This window comes from Calliopsis andreniformis, unplaced genomic scaffold (genome assembly GCF_051401765.1).
Source record: "Calliopsis andreniformis isolate RMS-2024a unplaced genomic scaffold, iyCalAndr_principal scaffold0025, whole genome shotgun sequence".
Taxonomy (NCBI): domain Eukaryota; kingdom Metazoa; phylum Arthropoda; class Insecta; order Hymenoptera; family Andrenidae; genus Calliopsis; species Calliopsis andreniformis.
In genome coordinates, this window is record NW_027480434.1 from 3,245,048 (window position 1) to 3,256,280 (window position 11,233).

The following is an 11,233-nucleotide window of genomic DNA, read 5'->3' on the forward strand; positions in this document are numbered from 1 at the left end:
ATACGATGGAAAAACTGTTGCACCTTTATTGTATTTTATGCTTCTGGCGTTGACATCTAAGGCCCTAACTGTTTGATCTGGTGGAGCAACGCCCTAGAGTGAAGCCTAGGTTGCCCGGAATGTAGAAATGACCATAACTTTCACACTGGTTGCTATTATTCGTTTTATACGATGGAAAAACTGTTATATTTATATTGTATTTTATGCTTCTGGCGTTGACTTCTTAGGCCCTAACTATTCGATCTGGTGGAGCAATGTCTCAGAGTTAAGTCTAGGATGCCCGAAACCACGAAATGATCATTACTTTCACGCTTGTTGCAATTATTCCTGTTATACCATGAAAAGACTGTTGTATTTTTATTGTATTTTGTGCTCCAGGCGTAGGCTTCTAAGGACGTAGCTATTCGATATGGTGGAGCACCGCCCTAGAGTGAAGCCTAGGTTGCTCGGAACGTAGAAATGACCACTTCTTTCACACTGTTTGCAATTATGCATTTAATATGATGGAAAAGCTGTTGTATTTATATCGTATTTTATGCTTCGGGCGTTGACTTCTTAGGCCCTAACATTTCGACCTGATGGAGCAACGCCCTACAGTGAAGCCTATGTTGCCCGGAACGTAGATATGACCATAACCTTCACACAGGTTGCCTATTATTCGTTTTATACGGTGTAAAGGCTGTTGTGTTTATTTTGTATTTTATGCTTCGGGCGTTGACTTCTAAGGCCCTAACTATTCGATCAGGTGGAGCAACGCCCTAGAGTGAAGCCTAGGTTGCCTGGAACGTAGAAATGACCATAACTTTCACACTGGTTCCTATTATTCGATATAAACGATGGAAAATCAGTTATATTTATATTGTATTTTATGCTTCTGGCGTTGACTTCTTAGGACCTAACTATTCGATCTGGTGGAGCAACGCCCTAGAGTGAAGCCTAGGTTGCCCGGAACGTAGAAATGAGCATAACTTTCACACTGGTTGCTATTGATCGTTTTATACGATGGAAAAACTGTTATATTTATATTGTATTTTATGCTTCTGGCGTTGACTTCTTAGGCCCTAGCTATTCGATCTGGTGGAACAACGCCCTAGAGTGAAGCCTAGGCTGCCTGGAACGTAGAAATGACCATCACTTTCAAACTGGTTGCAATTATTCCTGTTATATGATGGAAAAACTGTTGTATTTTTATTTCATTTTATGCTTTGGGCATTGACTTCTAAGGCCCTAACTATTCAATCTGTTGGTTTAACGCCCTAGGGTGGAGCCCAGGTTGCCCGGAAAGTAGAAATGACCATAACGTTCATACTGGTTGCAATTATTCGTTTTATATGATGGATAAACTGTTGTATTTATATTGTATTTTATGCTTCTGGCGTTCACTTCTTAGGCCCTAACTATTCGATCTGTTGGAACAACGCCCTAGAGTGAAGCCTAGGTTGCCCGGAACGTAGAAATGACCGTCACTTTCACACTGGTTGCAATTATTCCTGTTATACGATGGAAAAGCTCTTGTATATTTAATGTATTTTATGCTTCGGGCGTTGACTTCTAAGGCCGTAGCTATTCGATGTGGTGGAGCAACGCCCTAGAGTGTCGCCTAGGTTGCCTGGAACGTAGAAATGACCATTACTTTCACAATGTTTCCAATTATTCATCTTATACGATGGAAAAACTGTTGTACTTATATTGTATTTTATACTTATGGCGTTGAACTCTAAGTCCCTAGCTATGCGATCTGGTGGAGCAACGCCCTAGAGTGAAACCTAGGTTGCCCGGAACGTGGAAATGACCATAACTTTCACACTGGTTGCAACTATCCATGCTATACAATGGAATAACTGTTGCATCTATATTGTATTTTATGCTTCTGGCGTTGATTTCTCAGGCCCTAACTATTCAATCTGGTGGAACAACGCCCTAGAGCGAGGCCTAGGTTGCCCGGAACGTAGAAATGACCATCACTTCCATACTGGTAGCAATTATTTGTCTTATACGATGGAAAAACTGTTGTGTTTATATTGTATTTTATGCTTCTGGCGTTGACTTCTAAGGCTCTAACTATTCGATCTGGTGGAGCAACGCCCTAGAGTGAAGCCTAGGTTGCCCGGAACGTAGAAACGACCATCACACTCAAACTGGTTGCAATTATTCCTGTTATAGGATGGAAAGACTATTGTATTTGTATTGTATTTTGTGCTCCAGGCGTTGACTTCTGAGGCCGTAGCCATTCGATGTGGTGGAACAACGCCATAGAGTGAAGCCTAGGTTGCCCGGAACGTAGAAATGATCATAACTTTCATACTGGTTGCAATTTTTCGTTTTATATGCTGGAAGAACTGTAGTATTTATATTGTATTTTATGCTTCTGGCGTTGCCTTCTTAGGCCCTAGCTGTTCGATCTGGTGGAACAACGCCCTAGAGTGGAGCCTAGGTTACCCGGATCGTAGAAATGACCAGTACTTTCACACTGTCTGCAGTTATTCCTGTTATACGATGGAAAAGCTGTTGCATCCTTATTGAATTTTATGCTTCTGGCGTTGACTTCTAAGGTCCTAACTATTCTATCTGGTGGATCAACGCCCTAGAGTGAAGCCTAGGTTGCTCGGAATGTAAAAATTACAATAACATTCACACTGGTTGAAATTATTCGTTTTATACGATGGAAAAGCTGTTGCATCTTTATTGTATTTTATGCTTCAGGCGTTGACTTCGGAGGCCGTAGCTATTCGATGTGGTGGAAGAACGCCATAGAGTGAAGCCTGGGTTGCCCGGAACGTAGAAATGACCATTACTTTCACACTGGTTGCAGTTATACCTGTTATACGATGGAAAAACTGTTGCACCTTTATTGTATTTTATGCTTCTGGCGTTGACATCTAAGGCCCTAACTGTTTGATCTGGTGGAGCAACGCCCTAGAGTGAAACCTAGGTTACCCGGAACGTAGAAATGACCAGTACTTTCACACTGTTTGCAGTTATTCCTGTTACACGATGGAAAAACTGTTGCATCTTTATTGTATATTTTGCTTCTGGCGTTGACTTCCAAGGCCCTAACTATTCGATCAGATGAAGCAGCGCCCTAGAGTGAAGCCTAGGATGCTCGAAATGTAGAAATGACCATAACTTTCTCACTGGTTGCAATTATACATTTTATACGATGGAAAAACTTTGTACTTATATTGTATTTTATTCTTATGGCGTTGAATTCTATGTCCCTAGCTATTCAATCTGGTGGAGCAACGCCCTAGAGTGAAACCTAGGTTACCCGGAACGTAGAAACGACCAGTACTTTCATACTGTTTGCAGTTATCCCTGTTATACGATGGAAAAACTTTTGCATCTTTATTGTATTTTATGCTTCTGGCGTTGACTTCTAAGGCCCTGAGCTATTCGATCTGGTGGAGCAACGCCCTAGAGTGAAGCCTAGGTTGCCCGGAACGTACAAATGACCATTACTTTCACACTGGTTGCAGTTATACCTGTTATACGATGGAAAAACTGTTGCACCTTTATTGTATTTTATGCTTCTGGCGTTGACATCTAAGGCCCTAACTGTTTGATCTGGTGGAGCAACGACCTAGAGTGAAGCCTAGGTTGCCCGGAATGTAGAAATGACCATAACTTTCACACTGGTTGCTATTATTCGTTTTATACGATGGAAAAACTGTTATATTTGTATTGTATTTTATGCTTCTGGCGTTGACTTCTAAGGCACTAACTATTCGATCTGGTGGAACAACGGCCTAGGGTGAAGCCTAGGTTGCCCGGAACGTAGAATTGGCCATCACTTTCAAACTGGTTGCAATTATTCCTGTTATATGATGGAAACACTGTTGTATTTTTATTGCATTTTATGCTTCGGGCGTTGACTTCTAAGGCCCTAACCATTGAATCTGTTGGAGCAACGCCCTAGAGTGAAGCCTAGGTTGCCCGGAACGTAGAAATGACCATTACTTTCACACTGGTTGCAATTATTCCTGTTATACGATGGAAAAGCTGTTGTATATTTATTGTATTTTATGCTTCGGGCGTTGACTTCTATGGCCCTACCTATTCGATCTGGTGGAGCAAGACCCTACAGTGAAGCCTAGGTTGACCGGAACGTAGAAATGAACATAACTTTCACACTTTTGCAATTTTTCATTTTATGCGATGGCAAAGCTGTTGTATTAATATTGTATTTTATGCTTCTGGCGTTCACTTCTTAGGCCCTAACTATTCGCTCTGTTGGAACAACGCCCTAGAGTGAAGCCTAGGTTGCCCGGAACGTAGAAATGACCGTCACTTTCACACTGGTTGCAATTATTCCTGTTATACGATGGAAAAGCTCTTGTATATTTAATGTATTTTATGCTTCGGGCGTTGACTTCTAAGGCCGTAGCTATTCGATGTGGTGGAGCAACGCCCTAGAGTGACGCCTAGGTTGCCTGGAACGTAGAAATGACCATTACTTTCACAATGTTTCCAATTATTCATCTTATACGATGGAAAAACTGTTGTACTTATATTGTATTTTATACTTATGGCGTTGAACTCTAAGTCCCTAGCTATGCGATCTGGTGGAGCAACGCCCTAGAGTGAAACCTAGGTTGCCCGGGACGTGGAAATGACAATAACTTTGACACTGGTTGCAACTATCCATGCTATACAATGGAATAACTGTTGCATCTATATTGTATTTTATGCTTCTGGTATTGACTTCTTAGGCCCTAACTATTCCATCTAGTGGAGCAACGCCCTAGGGTGAAGGGTAGGTTGCCCTGAACGTAGAAATGACCATAACTTTCACACTGGTAGCAATTATTCGTTTTACACGATGGAAAAACTGTTCTATTTATATATTATTTTATGCTTCGGGCGTTGACTTCTAAGGCCCGAACTATTCGATCTGTTGGAACAACGCCCTAGAGTGAAGCCTAGGTTGCCCGGAACGTAGAAATGACCGTCACTTTCACACTGGTTGCAATTATTCCTGTTATACGATGGAAAAGCTCTTGTATATTTAATGTATTTTATGCTTCGGGCGTTGACTTCTAAGGCCGTAGCTATTCGATGTGGTGGAGCAACGCCCTAGAGTGACGCCTAGGTTGCCTGGAACGTAGAAATGACCATTACTTTCACAATGTTTCCAATTATTCATTTTATACGATGGAAAAACTGTTGTACTTATATTGTATTTTATACTTATGGCGTTGAACTCTAAGTCCCTAGCTTTGCGATCTGGTGGAGCAACGCCCTAGAGTGAAACCTAGGTTGCCCGGAACGTAGAAATTACCATACCTTTCACACTGATTGCGATTATTCCTGTTATACGGTGGAAAAACTCTTGTATATTTATTGTATTTTATGCTTCGGGCGTTGACTTCTATGGCCCTACCTATTCGATTTGCTGGAGCAACACCCTACAGTGAAGCCTAGGTTGTCAGGAACGTAGAAATGAACATAACTTTCACACTGGTAGCAATTATTCGTTTTATACAATGGAAATACTGTTCTATTTATTTTGTACTTTTTGCTTCGGGCGTTGACTTCTAAGGCCGTAGCTATTCGATGTGGTGGAGCAACGCCCTAGAGTGACGCCTAGGTTGCCTGGAACGTAGAAATGACCATTACTTTCACAATGTTTCCAATTATTCATTTTATACGATGGAAAAACTGTTGTACTTATATTGTATTTTATACTTATGGCGTTGAACTCTAAGTCCCTAGCTATGCGATCTGGTGGAGCAACGCCCTAGAGTGAAACCTAGGTTGCCCGGAACGTAGAAATTACCATACCTTTCACACTGATTGCGATTATTCCTGTTATACGGTGGAAAAACTCTTGTATATTTATTGTATTTTATGCTTCGGGCGTTGACGTCTATTGCCCTACCTATTCGATTTGGTGGAGCAGCACCCTACAGTGAAGCCTAGGGTAACTGTAACGTAGAAATGAACATTACTTTCACACTGGTTGCAATTATTTGTTTTATACGATGGAAAAGCTGTTGTATTTATATTGTATTTTATACTTCTGGCGTTGACTTCTTAGGCCGTAACTATTCGATCTGGTGGGACAACGCCGTAGAGTGAAGCCTAGGTTGCCCGGATCGTAGAAATGACCATTACTTTCACACTGTTTGCAATTATTCCTTTTATACGATGGAAAAGCTGTTGTATTTATATCGTATTTTATGCTCCTGGCGTTCACTTCTAAGGACCTAACTATTCGATCTGGTGGAGCAACGCCCTACAGTGAAGCCTATGTTGCCCGGAACGTAGATATGACCATAACCTTCACACAGGTTGCAATTATTCGTTTTATACGGTGTAAAGGCTGTTGTGTTTATTTTGTATTTTATGCTTCGGGCGTTGACTTCTAAGGCCCTAACTATTCGATCAGGTGGAGCAGCGCCCTAGAGTGAAGCCTAGGTTGCCCGGTACGTAGAAATGACCATCACTTTCAAAGTGGTTGCAATTATTCGTTTTATACGATGGAAAACCTGTTGTATTTATATCGTATTTTATGCTTCTGGCGTTGACTTCTAAGGCACTAACTATTCGATCTGGTGGAACAACGGCCTAGGGTGAAGCCTAGGTTGCCCGGAACGTAGAATTGGCCATCACTTTCAAACTGGTTGCAATTATTCCTGTTATATGATGGAAACACAGTTGTATTTTTATTGCATTTTATGCTTCGGGCGTTGACTTCTAAGGCCCTAACCATTGAATCTGTTGGAGCAACGCCCTAGAGTGAAGCCTAGGTTGCCCGGAACGTAGAAATGACCATTACTTTCACACTGGTTGCAATTATTCCTGTTATACGATGGAAAAGCTGTTGTATATTTATTGTATTTTATGCTTCGGGCGTTGACTTCTATGGCCCTACCTATTCGATCTGGTGGAGCAAGACCCTACAGTGAAGCCTAGGTTGACCGGAACGTAGAAATGAACATAACTTTCACACTGTTTGCAATTTTTCATTTTATGCGATGGCAAAGCTGTTGTATTTATATTCTATTTTATGCTTCTGGCGTTGACTTCTAAGGCACTAACCATTCGAACAGGTGGAGCAACGCCCTAGAGTGAAGCCTAGGTTGCCCGGAACGTAGAATTGGCCATCACTTTCAAACTGGTTGCAATTAATCCTGTTATACGATGGAAAAACTGTTGTATTTTTATTGCCTTTTATGCTTCGGGCGTTGACTTCTAAGGCCCTAACTATACAATCTGTTGGAGCAACGCAATAGGGTGAAGCCTAGGTTGCCCGGGAAGTAGAAATGACGTTAACTTTCATACTGGTTGCAATTATTCGTTTTATACGATGGAAAAACTGTTCTATTTATTTTTATTTAATGCTTCGGGCGTTGGCTTCTAAGACCCTAACTGTTTGATCTGGTGGAGCAACGCCCTAGAGTGAAGCCTAGGTTGCCCGGAACGTAGAAGTGACCATAACTTTCACACTGGTTGCTATTATTCGTTTTATACGATGGAAAAACTGTTATATTTATTTTGTATTTTATGCTTCGGATGTTGACTTCTAAGGCCCTAACTGTTTGATGTGGTGGAGCAACGCCCTAGAGTGAAGCTCAGGTTGCCCGGAACGTAGAAATGACCATAACTTTCGCACTGGTTCCTATTATTCGATATAAACGATGGAAAATCAGTTATATTTATATTGTATTTTATGCTTCTGGCGTTGACTTCTTAGGACCCAACTATTCGATGTGGTGGAGCAACGCCCTAGAGTGAAGCCTCGGTTGCCCGGAAAGTAGAAATGACCATAACGTTCATACTGGTTGCAATTATTCGTTTTATATGATGGATAAGCTGTTGTATTTATATTGTATTTTATGCTTCTGGCGTTCACTTCTTAGGCACTAACTATTCGATCTGGTGGAACAACGGCCTAGGGTGAAGCTTAGGTTGCCCGGAACGTAGAATTGGCCATCACTTTCAAACTGGTTGCAATTATTCCTGTTATACGGTGGAAAAACTCTTGTATATTTATTGTATTTTATGCTTCGGGCGTTGACTTCTATGGCCCTACCTATTCGATTTGGTGGAGCAACACCCTACAGTGAAGCGTAGGTTGTCAGGAACGTAGAAATGAACATAACTTTCACACTGGTAGCAATTATTCGTTTTATACAATGGAAATACTGTTCTATTTATTTTGTATTTTTTGCTTCGGGCGTTGACTTCTAAGGCCCTAACTACTCGATCTGGTAGAGCAACGCCCTAGAGTGAGGCCTAGGTTGCCCGGAACATAGAAATGACCAGAACTCTCACACTCGTTGCAATTAATCCTGTTATACGATGGAAAAACTGTTGTATTTATATTGCATTTTATGCTTCTGGCGTTCACTTCCTAGGCCCTAACTATTCGATCTGGTGGAACAACGGCCTAGGGTGAAGCCTAGGTTGCCCGGAGCGTAGAAATGTCCATAACTTTTTACACTGGTAGCAATTATTCGTTTTACACAATGGAAAAACTGTTCTATTTATCTTGTATTTAGTGCTTCGGTCGTTGGCTTCTAAGGCCCTAACTGTTTGATCTGGTGGAGCAACGCCCTAGAGTGACGCCTAGGTTGCCCGGAACGTAGAAATGACCATAACTTTCACACTGGCTGCTATTGTTCGTCTTATACGATGGAAAAACTGTTATATTTATATTGTATTTTATGCTTCTGGCGTTGACTTCTTAGGCCCTAACTATTCGATCTGGTAGAGCAACGCCCTAGAGTGAGGCCTAGGTTGCCCGGAACATAGAAATGACCAGAACTCTCACACTCCTTGCAATTAATCCTGTTATACGATGGAAAAACTGTTGTCTTTATATTGCATTTTATGCTTCTGGCGTTCACTTCCTAGGCCCTAACTATTCGATCTGGTGGAACAACGGCCTAGGGTGAAGCCTAGGTTGCCCGGAGCGTAGAAATGTCCATAACTTTTTACACTGGTAGCAATTATTCGTTTTACACAATGGAAAAGCTGTTCTATTTATCTTGTATTTAGTGCTTCGGGCGTTGGCTTCTAAGGCCCTAACTGTTTGATCTGGTGGAGCAACGCCCTAGAGTGAAGCCTAGGTTGCCCGGAACGTAGAAATGACCATAACTTTCACACTGGCTGCTATTGTTCGTTTTATACGATGGAAAAACTGTTATATTTATATTGTATTTTATGCTTCTGGCGTTGACTTCTTAGGCCCTAACATTTCGATCTGGTGGAGCAACGCCCTTGGGTGAAGCCTAGGTTGCCCGGAACGTAGAAATGACCATCACTTTCACACGGGTTGCAATTATTCCTGTTATAGGATGGAAAGACTGTTGTATTTTTATTGTATTTTATGCTTCACGCGTTGACTTCTGAGGCCGTAGCTATTCGATGTGGTGGAAGAGCGCCATAGAGTGAAGCCTAGGTTGCCCGGAACGTAGAAATAACCATAACTTTCAAACTGGTTGCAATTATTCTTTTTATATGATGGAAGAACTGTTGTATTTATATTGTATTTTATTCTTATGGCGTTGAATTCTAAGTCCCTAGCTATGCGATCTGGTGGAGCAACGCCCTAGAGTGAAACCTAGGTTGCCCGGAACGTAGAAATTACCATAACTTTCACACAGGTAGGAATTATTCGTTTTATACGAAGGAAAAACTGTTCTATTTATTTTGTATTTCATCCTTCGGGCGTTGACTTCTACGGCCCTAACTATTCAATCTGCTGGAACAACGCCCTAGGGTGAAGCCTAGGTTGCCCGGAAATTAGAAATGACCATAACTTTCATACTGGTTGCAATTATTCGTTTTTCACGATGGAAAAACTGTTATATTTATATTGTATCTTATGCTTCTCGCGTTGACTTCTTAGGCCCTAACAATTCGATCTGGTGAAACAACGCCCTAGAGTGAAGCCTAGGTTGCCTGGTACGTCCAAATGACCATCACTTTCACACGGGTTGCAATTATTCCTGTTATAGGACGGAAAGACTGTTGTATTTTTATTGTATTTTATGCATCAGGCGTTGACTTCTGAGGCCGTTGCTATTCGATGTAGTGGAAGAACGCCATAGAGTGAAGCCTAGGTTGCCCGGAACGTAGAAATGACCATAACTTTCATACTGGTTGCAATTATTCGTTTTATACGTTGGAAAAACTGTTGTATTAATATTGTATTTTATGCCTCTGGCGCTGACTTCTAAGACAGTAACTATTCGATCTGGTGGAGCAACGCCCTAGAGTGAAGCCTAGGTTCCCCGGAACGTATAAATGACCATCACTTTCAAACTGGTTGCAACTATTCCTGTTATATGATGGAAAAACTGTTGTATTTATATTGCATTTTATGCTTCGGGCATTGACTTCTAAGGCCCTAACTATTCGATCTGGTGGAGCACCGCCCTAGAGTGAAGCCTAGGTCGCCCGGAACGTAGAAATGACCATCACTTTCAAACTGGTTGCAATTATTCCTGCTATATGATGGAAAAACTGTTGTATTTTTATTGCATTTTATGCTTCGGGCATTGACTTCTAAGGTCCTAACTATTCAATCTGTTGGAGCAACGCCCTAGGGTGAAGCCTAGGTTGCGCGGTAAGTAGAAATGACAATAACTTTCACACTCGGTGCAATTATTCGTTTTATACGATGGAAAAGCTGTTGCATCTTTATTGTATTTTATGCTTCTGTCGTTGACGTCTAAGGCCGTAGCTATTAGATGTGGTGGAGCAACGCACTAGAGTGACGCCTAGGTTGCCCGGAACGTGGAATGACCATTACTTTCGCAATGATTGCAATTATTCATTTTATACGATGGAAAAACTGTTGTACTTATATTGTATTTTATGCTTCTGGCGTTGACTTCTAAGGCCCTAACTATTCGATCTGGTGGAGTAACGCCCTATGGTGAAGCCTAGGTTGACCGGAACGTAGAAATGACCATAATTTTCACACCAGTAGCAATTATTCGTTTTACACGATGGAAAAACTGTTCCATTTATTTTGTATTTTATGCATCGGGCGTTGACTTGTAAGGCCCTAACAATTCAATCTGTTGGAGCAACGCCCTAGGGTGAAGCCTAGGTTGCCCGGAAAGTAGAAGTGACGTTAACTTTCACACTGGTTGCTATTATTCGTTCTATACGATGGAAAAACTGTTATATGTATATTGTATTTTATGCTTCGGGCGTTGACTTCTAAGGCCCTAGCTGTTTGATCTGGTGGAGCAGCGCCCTAGAGTGAAGCCCAGGT